Genomic DNA, 17,228 nt, shown 5'->3' on the forward strand with positions numbered 1-17,228 from the left:
TCAAGTTAATTGAAAAACTAGCAAGATGAGTCAGAGGCTAAGATCTATAAAAATGTTCTTAATGATTTTTATAATGTTTCCTTAATAATGGAATCTTAATAAGATGGTCAATATTAAATTAATAACATGGAAGTACTCTAAAAAGCATATTTAAATATGATTTTGGCCCATTCATTCAGAGCTTAAAGCCATATCTCTTCCTGATAGCATATCATATATTGGAAGGAAATATTTAAACAAGGGGATGAAATTTAAAACATAAAATTAATAAGAAGGAGAAGTGCAGTTTTAATAGTCAGACAATAGTCCTGGAGCTGCTCTTTCTGCCACTTGCTGATATTGCCTATGCTTTTTTCAGTGATCACTGAGCAGGGGTATTATGCTAGACACTCTGCTGGGGAGTCAGAAATGAGTAAATTGCATTATTTTAGTTGTAGATGAACACAATATCTTTATTTTTGTTTATTTATTTATTTTTATGTAACGCCAAGGATCAAACCCACGGCCTCACACATGCAAGGCAAGCACTCTACCATTAAGCTACAACCCCAACCCATAAAATGAATTTCTACCCCTGAGGGCTTTATTCTCTGGTTAAGGAAAATAAACACTTTAGTAAACACAATAGAATACTGAGAATTGATATAAAATACAGCATGGAGAATGGAACATTTGAAGTGGGCCTTGAAGTGTGAACACAAGTCTTCAGGAAAGAGGAGAAAAGTATACCAAACTGAGAGAAAGGCACGAGAGAAGGCAGAAGGTGTGCGTAAGCACAGCACATCAGAGGAGCATCAGCAGCTTCCTGGAGCAGGACAACAACACCTAGATGGAAGTAGAAGGAGGTGAAACTGCCCATTACAGAAACCTCCCAATTCAGTGTCCTATCTCCAACTGCCATTGCCCCATTATCACCACTCTCCCTGCCAATCCTTAGTCAAGCCAAATGCAATCATTTCCCAAAAGAATTCCAAACAGGGATGGGGATGTGGCTCAAGCGGTAGCGTGTTTGCCTGCCATGCATGAGGCCAGGGTTCGATCCTCAGCACCACATACAAACAAAGATGTTGTATCTGCTGAAAACTAAAAAAAAAAGATAAATATTAAAATTTTCTACTAAAAATAAAAAATAAAATTCCAAACAGTGAACATGTGATTTTTGTAAACTTTACTGAATATCTGAAGGTGGTGGTGCAAATTCCAGGGTTGTACCTCTTTTACCCACTGTCCTTCCTTATCTCCTCACTTCCCAACTAACCCCAGTCCAATGACACAGAATCCCTCCTTCTTTCTCCTAGGGACTTTGCAACAACCAGTGCTTAACAACAGACAACTCCTAAATGAAGGTGACTGTCTTCCTCAAAAATAATTTTCTTACTATATGCTAAGAATCAAAGCTTCTTCTCCCTCTGATTATATCTCTAAAACACAGTTTTAATTTAATTGCTTCAACTATTTTAACCCTTAGTGGCTTACGCCAGTCCATAAAATGAAACCCAAGAAAGCAGGAGGCTCCACAATCTGCCTCAATCTCAAAGGTGACCATTCTTTCTCCCTACTGTACCCCAGTTGGTACCCTAAACCTCCATGGAACCCTTCCGCATTTCCCAAACAGTACATGATTTTTTCCTTTTCCCCACTGGCTTTGCTCATACAGCCTTTTCTCTGGAATTCCTGTTCTCTGCTTGAGAAAATTCTAATCATCCCTGTACAATGTTTCCTTCTTACTAAAGTGGATTTCTTGACCTTGCTACTACAAGCATCTTGTATTTTCTTTGTTGTGAGTAGTTGTCTTGTGCATTGTAAAATGTTTAACAACATCCCTGGCCTCTGCTCCCTAGAGCTCAAAGCAATCCTCACCCCTGCCCACTGTCCACAGTCCTGACAATTAAAAATATGTCCAAATATTGCCAGATGTGCTCTGGGCTCCAAAATTGCCTCTGGTTGGGAACCACTGCTCTGTGGTGTTTTCTGGTTGCTTCCAGTGAGGAATCATTTCTTCCCACTCTTTATTTTACCACGCATTACACCTCTCTTAAAATCCCTATGACTAAAGCAACAAGATGAACAGCAATAATTTGAAAAACCTTTAGCACCATCTCTCCTTGTATACCTGATTCCTCCCCTGGTTTGTGAGCTGCTTGACAGAAGTGTCTTGGTATCTCTAGGGCCCAGTATAGTGCCTTGCTCTATTGGGTAATAAGAACATATTTGCTAAATTGATTTGATAAGGTTATAGTCTAGGTCTGTTTTTCCTCCAACCAGTCATTTGATGATTACATCAGTGGAAAGATTAAGAAGCTAAAAATTATTCTAATATCATTTTGCAAGGTTTCATCTATACCTGAAAAGTTACAAGAAGCATTAAGAACAACAGATCTGAAGAGCATTTTTTATTGGTTTGTTTTAACCTTCACACTTTGGAATGCTTTATTGTTGACAAATATTAAGTTTCCTCCTCAGTATAGGTCAACATAGTAATGTGGTTCATTTAAAGTTAGCTTGAGATCGTTTTTAGATCAAATAAGTTTTTAAGCTTAAGGTAGTGGTTCAAACCACAAAACACTTCTCCAGAACATACTGGTACATAGCATTCTGGATTGTTCCTTTTATATGGGTTTCTTTTGCCCAAACTGTTTAAAAGGTCCCTGGAGTAGGAACATGCTATTTCTCCTCTCTCAAACAGCACCTACTAAGTAAGTACTCTTGAGATAATTTTTTGAAAAACTCCAGTGAGGGAAAATCAATCCATAGATTGCTCTAGAAACTAAATTTATAGGTGAGTTGTAGAAGTTGGGATATGATATGGCAAAGCTGGGAAGAACTTATCCTAGTGTCCATTTCCCCCTTATTCCTTAGGGACAGAGTTGAGATTTCATAGCTGCATCTATTATCATTTGAAACAAAAGACTTCCAGGGGCCTGAGGTATAACACTGTGGCAGAGTGGTTTCCTTCCATGTGTGAGGCCCTGGGTTTAATCCTTAGTGCCAAAAATCAATTAAACGAATGACTTCAGGGCTGGAAGTGCTAGAGTATAGCTTATTATGCATGCAAGCCCTGAATTCTACCGCCAGAACCAAAAATAAAATAAGGTAAGACGAAAATAAAGACTTCATTTTCTGGTTATTTTGCAGCAGATGGAGTCATGTAACTAAGTTCTGGCTATTGATATAAAGGTAAAAATATTACATGGAACCTCCTGAAAAGAGCTTCATAAAGGCTGACTCAACTGAGAAGGCAATTTTTACCCTTCTGCAAATCCTTATTCTTTTTTACTCATGTATAATTTACATGTAATGAGTGCAACTCGTGAAAACTTCCCAGCTCATTAGTAAATTTGGAAGAAAAAAAATGGAAAAGATTGCAACACTGTACTTCTGTTAAACAGCGCACCCTTGTAGTTTATTTTGCATCACAGACAATGAAAATCATAGGACATAAGTGTATCTAAAATTCTTTGCATACTTAAGAACAGATTTGTACAAATATTTTTTCTTCCAGTTACATTTTCCCCAACATGCCTATACTTTCAATCACATAAAATAGTGACTTGTTAAAATTTAAAGTTCAGCCAGGAGTGGTGGCATCTGTAATCCTAGTAACTCAGGGGGCTGAAGCAGCAGGATTGCAAGTTCAAGACCAGCCTCAGCAAGTAATCAGTAAACTAAGTAACTGATATGCTTTGCTGAATTTTCTGAATGTTTGTATATAAGTAATGTCAATCCAATGGTTAATTATATTTATATGCACAGTGTAATATATAATATAATGTTTTAGGTGTTCATCCTTGATTTTTAAATATAAGGTTGTCAAAATTCTGGATTTTCTATAAAAGCCCAAGAAAACATTTCTAAAAGCCATGTGGTCCAGTTACCATAAAACTAAATATAAGCAACCTATGTTATCCAAGTGTTTCAGAAAATTCAACAAATACAAAACTGAAATAAATACTAAAATTTTGTGATATGACAAATTCTCATTGTATATAATATACTTGGATATGTGGAAGCTCTACTTATTAATGTTTGTCAATTCTCTGTACTATACCACCAATTCTCTTGAATACCTACAGTGTTATAGGATTTTGCTGGAGAATACAATTCCTGCCCTATAGCTGGAAGAGGACAAAAGGAAAATTTATCAGAGCTTTATGCTTTAAACAATAACAATTTAACCCTAATATTTATCTTTAGATGACAGGGTAAGTAAATCCTGTTATATCCATCAATGTAATATTATTCAATCTTTAAACAAGGGAAGCCCTCTATGTTCTAATAAGGATATCCAAAATGAATCATTAAGTACCAAAAGTGAGGAATAACATGGTATAGGTAGCACATGACCATGGGAAAAGAACAATGGGTAGTATGAGTATTGACTTAAATTTGCATAGATTCATTAGCTCTTGAAAAGGACTTGAACTGTCAACATTGGTTGCCCTTGGGCAGAAGAATTTAGTTGAGGACAAAGCAGAAAAGGATGATTTTCACTGTATTCCCCTTTTTACCTTTAGCATTATGTAATATATGAACATACAACCTAAACATATACATAAAAAATAAAAAGGCACAAGGGAGACATGTTAAGATAAAGTAAAAAGTATTCTATGCTAAAATCTGAAAAAAAAAATTCTTCATTAAGTTAAAAAAAAAAACAAACAGGATCCACTGAATGGGATAGTAGGAATGAATGTAAGGAAAAGGCACTGAGATGCCTAGGCAACCAAGAATTCATGTGTGTGCATACCTGCACTTTTGTAAATGCAATTGGGCCATTCAATTATGAAAGGAAAGGAAGCAGGATTTCACATGTGAGTCAAGAAGTCAAATCTTGTGGTCAGAGTTAAAAGCATCCTGAAAATTATGAGGATTAAAAGTTTAAAAGTTAGGATCAGTCTGTAAAGAAACTTGAGACCCAGAAAATCAATCACAGCAAACTGAGGTTTCTGAACTGGGAAGTGATAATTAACAAATAGAAATGTGGCAGCATGCTCCATTTAGAGAATCCTGAGGATAAGTTCAATACTATTTCTCACCTTACTCTGCCTGTATTTTCCTAGGAATGACTTCAGCAAAGGAAATGGAATACATTATGAAGGGTGACTATGTGAAGAATTGGTTTCTAAGTAGATGTGAAAGAATAAGGAAAAAAGTAAAAAAAAAAAATGATCTTTAGCTTTTCAGTCTAGGAGGGAAAAAATGATTTTGGTTTTAAATATGTTGATTTATTCGTGTAATGAGTCACTAAGTAACAGTGAGGTCAATGTACAACCAGAAGAATACCAGGATTGGAGTTACTGATATATTGGTTTCCTATAACTGCTATAACAAATTACCATGAATGAGTAGCTTAGATCAACCCAAAGTTCTTCTTTCATGGTTTCTAAGGCCAGAAATCCGAAATCAAGGAAATCAAGGTGTTGGAAAGGCCATGATCCCATGGCTTCTGCTGGCTGTTGGTGCTCCTTAGCTGCATGCAGCAGCATGACATCACCTTTGCTTTGTCTTCACCTTATGTGCCCTCTCAGTGGACTCATCATTGGCATACTCACCAGTGGATTTGGGTCTAACTTAAAATTAAGATGCTCTCATCTCTACACCCATAAGTATATCCACAAAACACTAGTTTTAAATATGACTTCATTTATTTAAGACCTGGACATAGGGGGACACTATTAAAATCACATAGTGAAAATTATCAGCCCATGGATTTAACAAAAGAAGAGATGTGCTGCCTCTTAAAGAGTAGAGTGAACATAGTGAATCATGAATTCAGGTATCTGCAATTCAGACAATGTGTAAAAGAGTGAACGCAAGAAAAATAAAAATAGCATGTGGTTAAAGTACAAGAAGTTGGTTCCTAGCAGGGTACCATGGTATACACCTGTAATCCCAGGGACTCAGGCAGGAAGACTGCAAGTCCAAAGCCAGCCTCAACAACTTACTGAGACTCTGTCTCAAAATTAAAAATAAAAGGGCTTTTGATGTTGCTCAGTGATAAAGCATCACTGGTTCAATCCCCATCTAAAAACAACAACAACAACAAAAACAAAAACTGACTCCTCCTGGATAAAAAATCAGGACCAAAAGGTGACTATTCACATCAAGTATGGCCAGGAATGTAAGGAAAAGGCACTAAGGTGCCTAGGCAACCAAGAATTCACGTGTGTGCATACATGCACTTTTGTAATGAATAAATAAAAAATGGTTCTTCAGCTTCTCTAGGGAAAAACAAATAATTCTGGGTTCTGCTGAACAATATATCAAAGAACTATCCAGATGTCCAGATCAAAAGAAAAAATAATTAAAAATTGTATAAAGATGTGTAGTTTGCCAAAGGCAAAATACTAAAAAAAGATTACTTAACAGAGGGCACCAAGTGGTCATAGAGCAGAGGGCGAGAATCAAAAGAAATAGCTTTCAGTAAGGTCACTGGTAGCACAGTCCAGAATTTTAAGAGACAACCTAGACCTCCTGGGGATCCAAGTACAAAGGAACTTCACTGGAATGGATTAAATGAGGAAATCCAGAAGAAAGATTTATAAGCAGGGGCTATGATGATTTCTATATACAGAAAAAGATGCTTTGGTAACTACTTGAGAGTATAATAACTTACACACTTAGGATGTAATTTTAGGGTAAATACAAGTATAAAAAATCCTGAAAATGCTTTTGCTATGAAGAAATGCATAGGAGCTACAAGCACAAAATGAAGTCTCTGACCCTGACTTGGTTTTAGATTTCCTTGCTGGTTCAATCTGATCCTTGCACACACCCAGGCAAGCTATTGTATTCAGGAACTGAATCTCTGGACAGGGTCCTCCACCTGACCGATGGACTCCCACACTCATTTTAAGACTGAACTCAAGGATCACCTTTTTTGCAAAGCTTCACTCAACTACCAAGCAGTAACCCTGGAAAACTTTGTCAGAAAAATGACTCCATCACAGAAAAAAATTCCTGATTTATGAGATTTTACACCACAAACATTAAATTAGACATATTAATAGAAATAAGAGAGTTGATTTTCTAAGTAACAACTTCATTAAGCATTTCTTTAAAGATGTGTTTCTATTCAAATTGCTATGTTCTAAAGACACACATGATAGTTTACAAAAAAACTATAATCAAGTTGCTGGGTTTTTCTTAAATTAAGAAAGTATCCAAATGCATATTAGGTGATGGGAAGAGTTCATTTCTTGAGGCTACAATTTACTAAACTTCTGAGGAGGAAATAAAATCCTTCAACCAGATATGAGAAGACCACCTGTTGTCTTGAATACTTCAAAATAAAAATTGCTCTCAAAGTCATTTAAATCATTGTGTGATTACAAGCAACATAATACATCATCTTATGTTCAATCACATTTACTTGAAAAATCATCTACCTTCCACATGAATAAAACAAGAATGTTCAGATTGCTTAGTCATAAAAAGCTGTTTGCTAATAGATTCCCAAATTTAGGATTAAAGGGAACCAATAATAATAGGGGAGTGAAAACAAGACAATAAAGAAGAATAAAAATAAAACTTAAAGGAAAAGGTACACATAGAACAATGCTTTGAACATAAGAACACATAAAGGTAATCACAATATGTTCTATTAAAAGGCTCATTTTAAAAAACAGAGTATTGATTTTAGGTACACACCAGTATTTCCTCTGCAGAATCTCAAAATTAGGTAAAGAAGACATACAAATTAGAAGCCCATGAATTAGCACAAAGACTGTTGTTTAAAAACATTTTCATTTGAAAATAAGCATTTTCATCTGTAATATATGCATTAAGTAAGACTTAATGTTTATAGACCAGCTATTTGCTTGAAAAAAAAAAGCTCCTTAAAATAGCAACTTATTCTTCATTGCATCAAACTACATATAATCTTTTCCCAGTACCAATTTTAGTTAAATACTTACTCATGTTATTACATATTAATAACTGTTACTAACTTTCTTGGGGGTCTAAGTTACGTAACCTTGTCTCATCCTGTAAAACAAAACAAACCTACCCACCTTATCAGTCTCCTCCACACTTGTGGATTTCACCACACAAGAAGCTGGCCTCTCCTGTATGTTTGTAAGGTCCTGAGGGGCACTTTGAGATGCTGCCATTGGAGGCAATGGAGCACGCCTCTTCTTGGGTGCATCCAATGGCAGGATGTTTGAAACATGTGGTTTGGAAATAGTATTGGACCTCAAAAAAGTTGGGCGGTGCTTATTTATTAGAGAGGTTGCAGGAGCACTTGCAGTCTAATAAGAAAAAGACAGTGTCTATATGCGATTTCAAGATAAAAACCACTTATTTTATACAAGATTTGAAGACTCTTGTAAGATATTGCATAAGAAAATACTTACTTGCTCCCACTTTTTCTTACTACATTGAAAAAAACTAAAAAAACCTTTATTTTCTTTTTCCTTCATAATGTCCAGGTTTTGTGATATTTGGCAGGATTGAAAAAAAGAAGAAAGTCATCTTACTTTGGTACAGAGAGTTGAATATTCACTTCCAAGTTTTTCTTCTCTTACTTTCCCTCTAAAACCCTATCTAATATGCTAGGCATGGAGGTATATGCCTAGAATCCCAGTAACTCAGGAGGCTGAGACAAAAGGATCACAAATTTAAGGCCAGTTTCAGAAACTAAGCAAAATCATCTCAAAAATTTGTTTTAAAAAAGAGGGGGTAATACGGAAGGTAACTCAGTGGTAAAGCACTCCTAGGTTCAATCCCTAGTACCAAAAACTTTAAAAATAAATAAAAACAATAACTTAAGCAGTAATAAAAGTTGTCATTATAATCTGAAATGAATTACTCAGGACTACTTTTACAAAATCCTCAAAGAAACAAATATTCCTGTTTCACAACATAGGAAACTTAAACTAAGATATACTCAGGATCAATAATCACAACTAAGACATACACTCAATTCTTTATGACTCAGCCAGTGTTGCATAATTACCAACATTTCAGAAGTAAATGAAAGCAGTACTAAGATGGAATTTTATAACTATGAGTACATAAAAAAATCACCACAGCAAACACAAATAATCTAATGATATTTCTCAGGGCATTAGAAAAACAGGAGAAAACCAAATCCAAAATCAGTAGCAGGAAATAAATCATAAATATCAGAACAGGAAATAAATGAATAGAAAGGATAGAAAGAATCAATTAAACTAAAAGGTGATTCTTTGAAAAGATAAACAAAATTGACAAATACTTAGCTAAACAAACCAAAAAAAAAAAGAAAACCCAAACAAATAAAGAGATGAAAAAAAGATAATATGACACATATCACTCAAATTCATAGGATCATTAGCAATATTGAGTAAAACTATATATCAATACACTGGAAATTCTAGAAGAAATTAACAAATTTCTAGGCCCAGATGACCTACCACAATCGAACTAATAGGACATAAAAAATCTAAATAGATCAATAATAAGCAATGAGATTGAAGCAGTAATAAAGAGTTTCCCAACAAAAAAGTATAAGAACCAGACAGATTCATTGATGAATTTTTACCAGATTTTTAAAGAACTACCACCAATGCTCCTCAAACTATTCCATGAATTAAAATGGAAAGAAACCCTTTCAAACTCATTCTGCAATGTATCACCCTGTTACCAAAACCTGATGAGGATACAACAACAAAAAAACTATAGACCAATGTCCCTGATGAACATAGATGATATATATCCTCAACAAAATACTTTCAAATTGAATTCAATAGCACATTAAAAAGAGCATATATCATGATCAAGTTGGTTTCATTCCTAGGATGCAATGATGGCTCAATATATATGAATCAATAAATGTAATACAGCATACAGCACATAAATAGAGTCAAGAATAAACATCACATGATCACCTCAATAGATGCAGAAAAAGTCCTTGGTAAAATTCAACAGTCCTTCATGATTAAGTTCAATTACATATAGAAAGAAGATACCTTATTATAATAAGAGCTATATATGATAAACCTATATCCATCATCATTCTGAATGGGGAAAAACTGAAAGCATTTCCTCTAAAATCAGGAAATAGAGTATCTATTCTCAACCTTTTCATTCAGTACATTGCTTGAAATTTTAGCCAGAGCAATTAGGTAAGAAAAATATATAAAGTGATATAAATATGAGAGGAGGAAGTTGAATTATCCCTATTTGCAAATAATACAATTATATTCTGAGAAAATCCTAAAGATTCCACCAAAGGACTCAAAACTGATAAATAAATTCAGCAAAGTAGTAGGGATACAATATCAATATACAAAAATCAATAGCTTTTCTATACATCAGTAATGAATGGACTGAGAAAGAAATCAGTGTTTCTTGAACAAGGAGGCGAAAGGTTGCTAAGTGAAAATTGGAAAGTAGTGAAGAAAGAGATTAGAGAGTAGAAGATGTAAAGATCTTCCATGTTCATGGATTGGAAGAATTAATATTGTTAAGACAGCCATAGTACTGAAAGTGATCTATGGATTCAATGCAATCACAATCAAAATACCAATGACATCTTTCACAGTTCTTCACAGAAATAGAAAAAAAAATCCTAAAATTCATCTGGAATGAACAAAGACCACAAATAATCAAAATCATTCTGAGCAAAAGGACTAAGGATGTAGGCATTGTAATCCTTTATTTTAAAATATACTATAGAGACCCTCATCAGTATACAAAATATGAAGATGTGAATTTGGTGTCAACATACCTTATATACAATCAAAGATATGATAAATTGTGGTATAAAGGTGTAGTAAGAATTGTAATGCAAAAAATAAATAAACAAATGACTAAACAAGCAAATAAATAAAGTATACTACAGAGCTATTTTAATTAAAAAAAACATGGTATAGACATAAAAACAGATATACATGGATACAACAAAAAAAAATATAAAGGGGCTGGAGTTATGGCTTAGCAGCAAAGTGTTGCCTAGTACATGTGAGGCCCTGGGTTCGATCCTCACTACCATATTAAAATAAAGATATTGTGTCCAACTACAACTAAAAAAATAAATATTAAAAAAAGAGAATATAAACATAAATAAGATATATCTCGCTATCTGTATTATTTACAGATAATACAATTTTCATTACAGTTTCTCTCTCTCTCTCTTTCTCTCCCTGCCCCCCTCTCTCTCTCTCTCTCTCTCTCTCTATATATATATATATATATATATGAATTGAGGACCCAGAAATAAACCCATGTATCTTCAGACAGCTGATCTCAATAAAGTGCCAAAAATCATATACTGGAGAAAAGCCTTTTCAACAAATGGTATTAAGACAACTGGATATCCACATGCAGATGACTGAAACTAGATTTCAATCACCCTGAAGAAAAATCAACTCAAAATGGATCAAAATCTTAATTTAAGACATAAAACTTTGAAACTACTGGAAGAAAACATATAGGAAACACTTCAAAATACTGGAACAGGCAATGATTTCCTGAATAGTACTCTGATATCTCAGGAAACAAAAGAAACAATTGACAAATAGGATTACAATAAATCAAAACTGCTGCACAGCAAAGGAAACCACCAAGAGAGTGAAGAGAAAATCTATAGAATGGGGGAAAATCTTTGCCAGCTATTCATCTGACAGAGAATTAATCTTCAGAAAGAACAAATATTCCAATCAGTAACTGGACCAATGATCTAAACAGACATTTCTCAAAAGAACACAAATACAAGACAACAAATATATGTAAAAATAATATCTTTAGCCTTAATAAATCACAAAAAACTACATGGAGATTCCTGTCACCCTATTCAGAATGGCTCTTGTCATATAAATAAACAAACCAAAGCAAAAGCAAAAAATAAAATAACAAATGCTAGTTGAAATGTGGAAAAAATATGAATCTGTATAAACTGTTGATGAAAATGTAAATTAGTATACCTGGTATGGAAAACCGTTTACAGATTCTTCAAAAAACTAAAAATAGATTTACCATAAAATCCAACTAGAGTTGGGCATAGTGGTGCATACCTGTAATCCCAGGAGTTTGGGAGGCTGAAGTAGGAGCATCAAAAGTTCAAGGCCAGCCTCAGCAACTAAGCAAGGCCCTAGCAATTTAGTGAGACCCTGTCTCAAAGTAAAAATAAATAGACAGGGAATGTCAATGGCTAAGTACCCCTGGCTTCAATCCCTAGTTCCCCCCTCCCCCCCACCACCACCAAAAAAAAAAAAATCCAAATAGACCATTCCTTAGTGTTTTTTCAAAGGGTAAAAAGTGGGAAGGAGATGAATTGAAGTAGAAAAGAAATTATTGGGAAGGGGGAAGGATACTGGGTGGGTGGGGCAAAGAGCAAGAGAAAGTAGAATGGAGGGTAGACATGATCAAAATATGATACATGTATATATGGAAATGTAGAGTAAAACCCATTACTTTGTATAATATATATTGATAATAATAATAGTAATAAAAAAATGCACAAGATGATCTTCAAACAATTAAGAAAACTGTGAAAATATATTGGAGTTCATGTTAAAAGGACTCAGGATGGTTTCTAATGCAAAAATCTGAACAAATTTGGTGTCATGATTCCATAATAGAAACAATCACATACATTTCATTCTGTGCTTTCATAATGATACTAAGAAAAGAACTCTTCATCATGTTCATGCTAGAGAACAAGTCCATTATTTAAAAAAAAACATCCAGTAAAGAGAAAAAAATTATCCCATTTTCATATGACCTTTTCTGACTGAATTCGACCTAGGGAGTCAAATTGCTGATATGAGTGCATTTGTTTTATAGAAATATCTCAACAAACAGTTAAAAGTAATGTTTACATACACTCTTGTCCTTTATCAATTACTGTTTAAGATGCAGACAATAATTGTTGATGGCTAATATTAGAAAAGACGATAACATGTTACTGTCAGTTAATGGTAACACAAAAATAATACCTATGAAGTTTTCTTTCTTTTTTCTCTATTTTTTGGAAGCAGAGTCTCCCTATGTTGCACAGGCTGACTCCTGGGCTCAACCAATCCTCATACCTCAGCCTGCAGCGTAGCTGAAACTACAGGCGAGTTCCACCATGCCTGGCTACTATATTCTTGCCAGAGATGTGTCACTAAAACCTAATTAAGGATCTAGATTTAATAGTCAAATTTCAGGAAATAGAGGGGACAAAGAAACATATGACAAGGATACATCACCAAAATTTTGAGTAAGACAAACTATAAAACAAATGACCTGGTTTTGTCAACAAACCAATTGCAAATAAAAAAAAATTAGGACAGGAATAAATTTCAAAAGCATTCTTTTACAAAACACAAGGGTTTTATAGCAAATCACAATGTAATTTCAATGACATTGAAAACAGAGCACTGTGTGTCAAAATTTGATATAGCTAAAGCAGAGCATAGTAAATATCATTCTTAAATGTTTATTTAAAATAAACGTTCAATAAATGAAATGAATCATGATAATGTAGGGACTTCTCTAGGAAGGCAAAGATAGTACCAATAAATATTAATGCAATATGTCTTGATAACATTAAAGAAAAACTATATTCCACAAATTAAAACTCATATATGATAATCCAAATATTAATTAAGTAGCATGCATTCTGCATGAAAAGCCTAACAATAGTAACAATTAATAATGATGAACAGGTGGATAGGACTTTATGTTTAAAGAATTTTTCATAGGCCCATTTTACTTCTTAGAACATTTTTTGAAGGAGTTATCAATAGTTATAATTCTAAGCCCTTCTTATTTGAGTAATGCCAGCATTTACCCTATAGATTTAAAGAAATATAAGCAATGTTATCACTAGAATTCACATCCAAGGAGCCAGGTGATCAGAGATTTGAATAACTTGCACAAAGATACACAGGTTATACATGGTAAAACTAAAACCAATATCTATTTAAAGACTTTCTGTAATACTTGTGGTTTTTCTTTTTTATGACGCTATTTCATTTTAAGATAGAATCCCCTAATAAATAAATATATATACACACACACAATTAAGTTTAGTTAGAAGAACAGGTGGAAAATTCATATGGCAGCACAATAAATAATATAACCAGAGTGCCAAGCATGGTGGCACATGCCTGCAATCCTAGCTATGGAGGAGGCTGAGGCAGCAGGATCACAAGTTCAAGGTCAACTTGGGCAATGTAGGGAGACCATGCCTCAAAATAAAGCCATTCTTACAAGGGCTGGGGATACAGCTCAGTGAAGAGCACCCTTAAGTTCAATCCTTAATACTGGGAGAATATGTATTTATTTACCTGAAGAGTATTTCAAATAATGATTTTTCCAGACATCTTGTCATCCTCTGCACTAGTTAACCCATCTTCCCTAAAGTTCTAAGTAGGTATCACTACATGTCAAAGTGAAACACTAAGACAAGTGAAAATTTGAGCCTATTTTAAAAAACAACTCCATACTATAGTTCCCAATGATACCAAACAACCTAAGAGCTGAGGACACTTACAGCACTTTGGATTGACCTGTAGACACTGTAAAAAAAAAAAAAAAAAAAAAAAAGCTTTCTTAATCTTATTCAGAGCATTCAGTCATCTGTAAAATCACAGACTTCCACTGCTGGAAGGGATAGTAGCAATCTATACATTCAACACCTTTAAAATGAGGTACAAAGGATTATGAAATTTGCTTAGTGTTAAATACATACAGAGTGGCAAAGTTAGGAGCAGAAGCCAAGTGCAAGTAACAGTGCTGTTTCTGGAAGGAACACAGAAACCATTTTTTTCCAATTTTTGTGCGTAAAGGCAGATGGGGGGAGGGGGCACTTACCTCCAGCGCTTCAAAAGGGACAAAGCTGGTCCTGGCAAACCCATCGATGATGTCCTCTTTGGCCTAGGTGGACTCGCTCCGCTTACTCGGCGGGGGTCTGGGCAGAAGCCTGCGGAGGACCGGGGCTTCCCATTGTTTTCCAACGACTAAGGGAGCCAGGGCGCCTGAGTCCAGCTGACCCCGCCGCCAGCCGCGCCGGCCGCCAGACCCACCCCGGAGCGCATCTTCTGGTCTCGCTGCAACTGCAGCTTTTTGCAGAGTCCAAGGCCCCGATCCTGTCCATCCATGGCTCTGCCACGCCAGGGTCCCCGCGCTCGCCGCCCGCGCGCCACAGGCTCCTGGCGCAGTTGGTTGCACAAAAAAATTTACACGGAGCCCTCCCTCCCGCGGCATGGTGTCCCTCCGCCCCGCACAGACGCTCGCAGTCCGCACCCGCCAGCGAGCCCTCAAAGGTCGCAGCAAAGTGGGGGCGTTGAACTTCGCCCGCCCCGGCGAGGGAGAACGCCCCCGCCGCTGCTCACGCAGAAAACTCACCTCCAGGCTGCAAGAAGTCCAAGCGGAGCAGCCAGCAGAGGCCGGGCCAGGCAGCCGGTAACAGGATCACGTGGGCGGCTGGCCCCCAGCCCGCCCAGCAGCCCCGCAGCGCTCCGGAGCCCAGGGCATGTGCGCTGGGGCGGCCGGGCCTGCGCACTGGGGGTAGCGGGGACCGCGCAGGCGTTGGGGGGGGGACCGCGCGGGGTTGGGGGCGAGGACTGCGCGGGGGGGGGGGGGGCGAGGACCGCGCGGGGGGGGGGGGCGAGGACCGCGCGGGGGGGGGGGGCGAGGACCGCGCGGGGGGGGGGCGAGGACCGCGCGGGGGGGGGGCGAGGACCGCGCGGGGGGCGGGGGGGGGACGCCCCCCCTGACCCTCCTCGTTCACTGTGTGTCTTCCCGGGACACTTGCTCCTTGACCCCCCTGAGGAGCCTCAAGGCGTTTCCCCCAGGCGACCCTTGGGGTCCGAGGAGGCTCTGGGCGGGGACGCCGCGGGGCGCTCAGGCCTGGGCATGACCAGGCGCCGCAGAGGGAGCTGGCATTGGGTCGCGCGAGGCCCCGCAGCTCTCCCGCAAACTTTTCCGCACGTGGCGCCACCTCTCGAGGCCGAGCCTCCACGCTCAGGGCGGCCTCCAGTAAGGCAAGGGGCGCAGGCGGCCGTGAACTTGACCCATGGGAGCCGCTGCTGCCGGTGGTGCTTGTGGAGAGTTGTCCTGAGGAGCCTAGGGATGCAGGGCCACCGCCCTCCAATGGGTTGGGATCCCAGGGGCCATCACCAACCCCTTGGCACCTCATTGTCCGTGGGAGCAGAACCCAACCGCCTGTCACCCTATCGCCCTGGACAGCCCACTCGGGGAGGAAGGGAAGGGAAGTGACCAGGTCTCCAGGCTCTGTGTAGGACCCTTCTTAATTTAGAATTCCGGCTTATGTGTTCATTAGTTCTATGGGAAAGAGGTGGAAGGAAACAGCGGAGGACCGAGTTTTCTCATACACCCCGGACTGACTGGCTGCTTTTCTTTTTCCTTTATCCCCCACGCTGCCCCTCCCTTTCCCATTTCAGTTTTACTTACCATAACACACTTTGATTTGTAAACATATCACATGCCTGAGAGAGCTAATGCAAAGGGCATGCTACATTTCTTCAGAGAATTTATTTAAAATAGCTTCATAGATAAAGAAATTTGGAAATTTAATGATCATAAAGTTAACACACTTATATTTAAATTAAGAGCTAAGAACGTTTGTGTTTACTATAAACTGAACATTAATGGCACATAGAAAATGTAATATTCAATTAAAACCTAAGTTGTCCTGGTTGGACATATTTATTTCGAAGTCCAACACTGAATGGCTGTTCACTTTTCTCTATTGCCAATTTGTCTGCTTCAGTAGGTTCTGGATCTGGAATTTCAAATCTAAGAAGGAAACCAAAAGTAAAGGAATTTGTTGATACATAAATTAGAAAAAAAACATTTTAAATACAACAGAGAAAACTAATCAACTGAAGATTCCAGTTTCCTATCATTTTATAGAACATACAAATTCTATAAAGCCTTTTCTACAATACTGCATACATAGAACTACAAAAAAAATTGCCTTCAGCTATATGATCCTTAATTAAGATAAGCAAGGGTTGCCATGCAATTATTTTTCTCTTCTTCAGACTTAGCAGCAAATATGATACTGTTGTCATTTGGGGTACTAGTGCAAAGGCATGTCTGCCCCACAGGTATCTTCCTTATCACAGATTTCTACTCTCCACATAAAAGAAAACTTTTCTTTTAATCTATAGTCTGCACTACTGTAACCTGGAAGCTGGTCTGGCCATGATTAAGTTTACTTCTGATCATTAAGCCATCAAAGAAAAAAATATGTCTTTCTTCTTAGCACCAGTTCTTGGCATTTGTCCTTC

At 37.4% G+C, this 17,228-nt stretch overlaps 1 long non-coding RNA gene across 3 annotated transcripts in view; it reads right to left on the bottom strand.

The window, feature by feature from the left end:
- LOC144373340 (uncharacterized) overlaps nucleotides 1–15,188 on the bottom strand; it is a 128,857-nt gene extending 113,669 nt beyond the window's left edge. The window contains exon 1 of one of the 3 annotated variants that reach the window (XR_013433058.1): nucleotides 14,785–15,188. This is a non-coding gene — a long non-coding RNA (uncharacterized LOC144373340). The remainder of the gene's footprint in view (nucleotides 1–14,784) is intronic. The other 2 variants (XR_013433059.1, XR_013433057.1) reach the window with 2 other exon arrangements.
- Between the last annotated feature and the right edge of the window lie 2,040 nt (nucleotides 15,189–17,228).

This window comes from Ictidomys tridecemlineatus, unplaced genomic scaffold, assembly GCF_052094955.1.
Source record: "Ictidomys tridecemlineatus isolate mIctTri1 unplaced genomic scaffold, mIctTri1.hap1 Scaffold_36, whole genome shotgun sequence".
NCBI lineage: Eukaryota > Metazoa > Chordata > Mammalia > Rodentia > Sciuridae > Ictidomys > Ictidomys tridecemlineatus.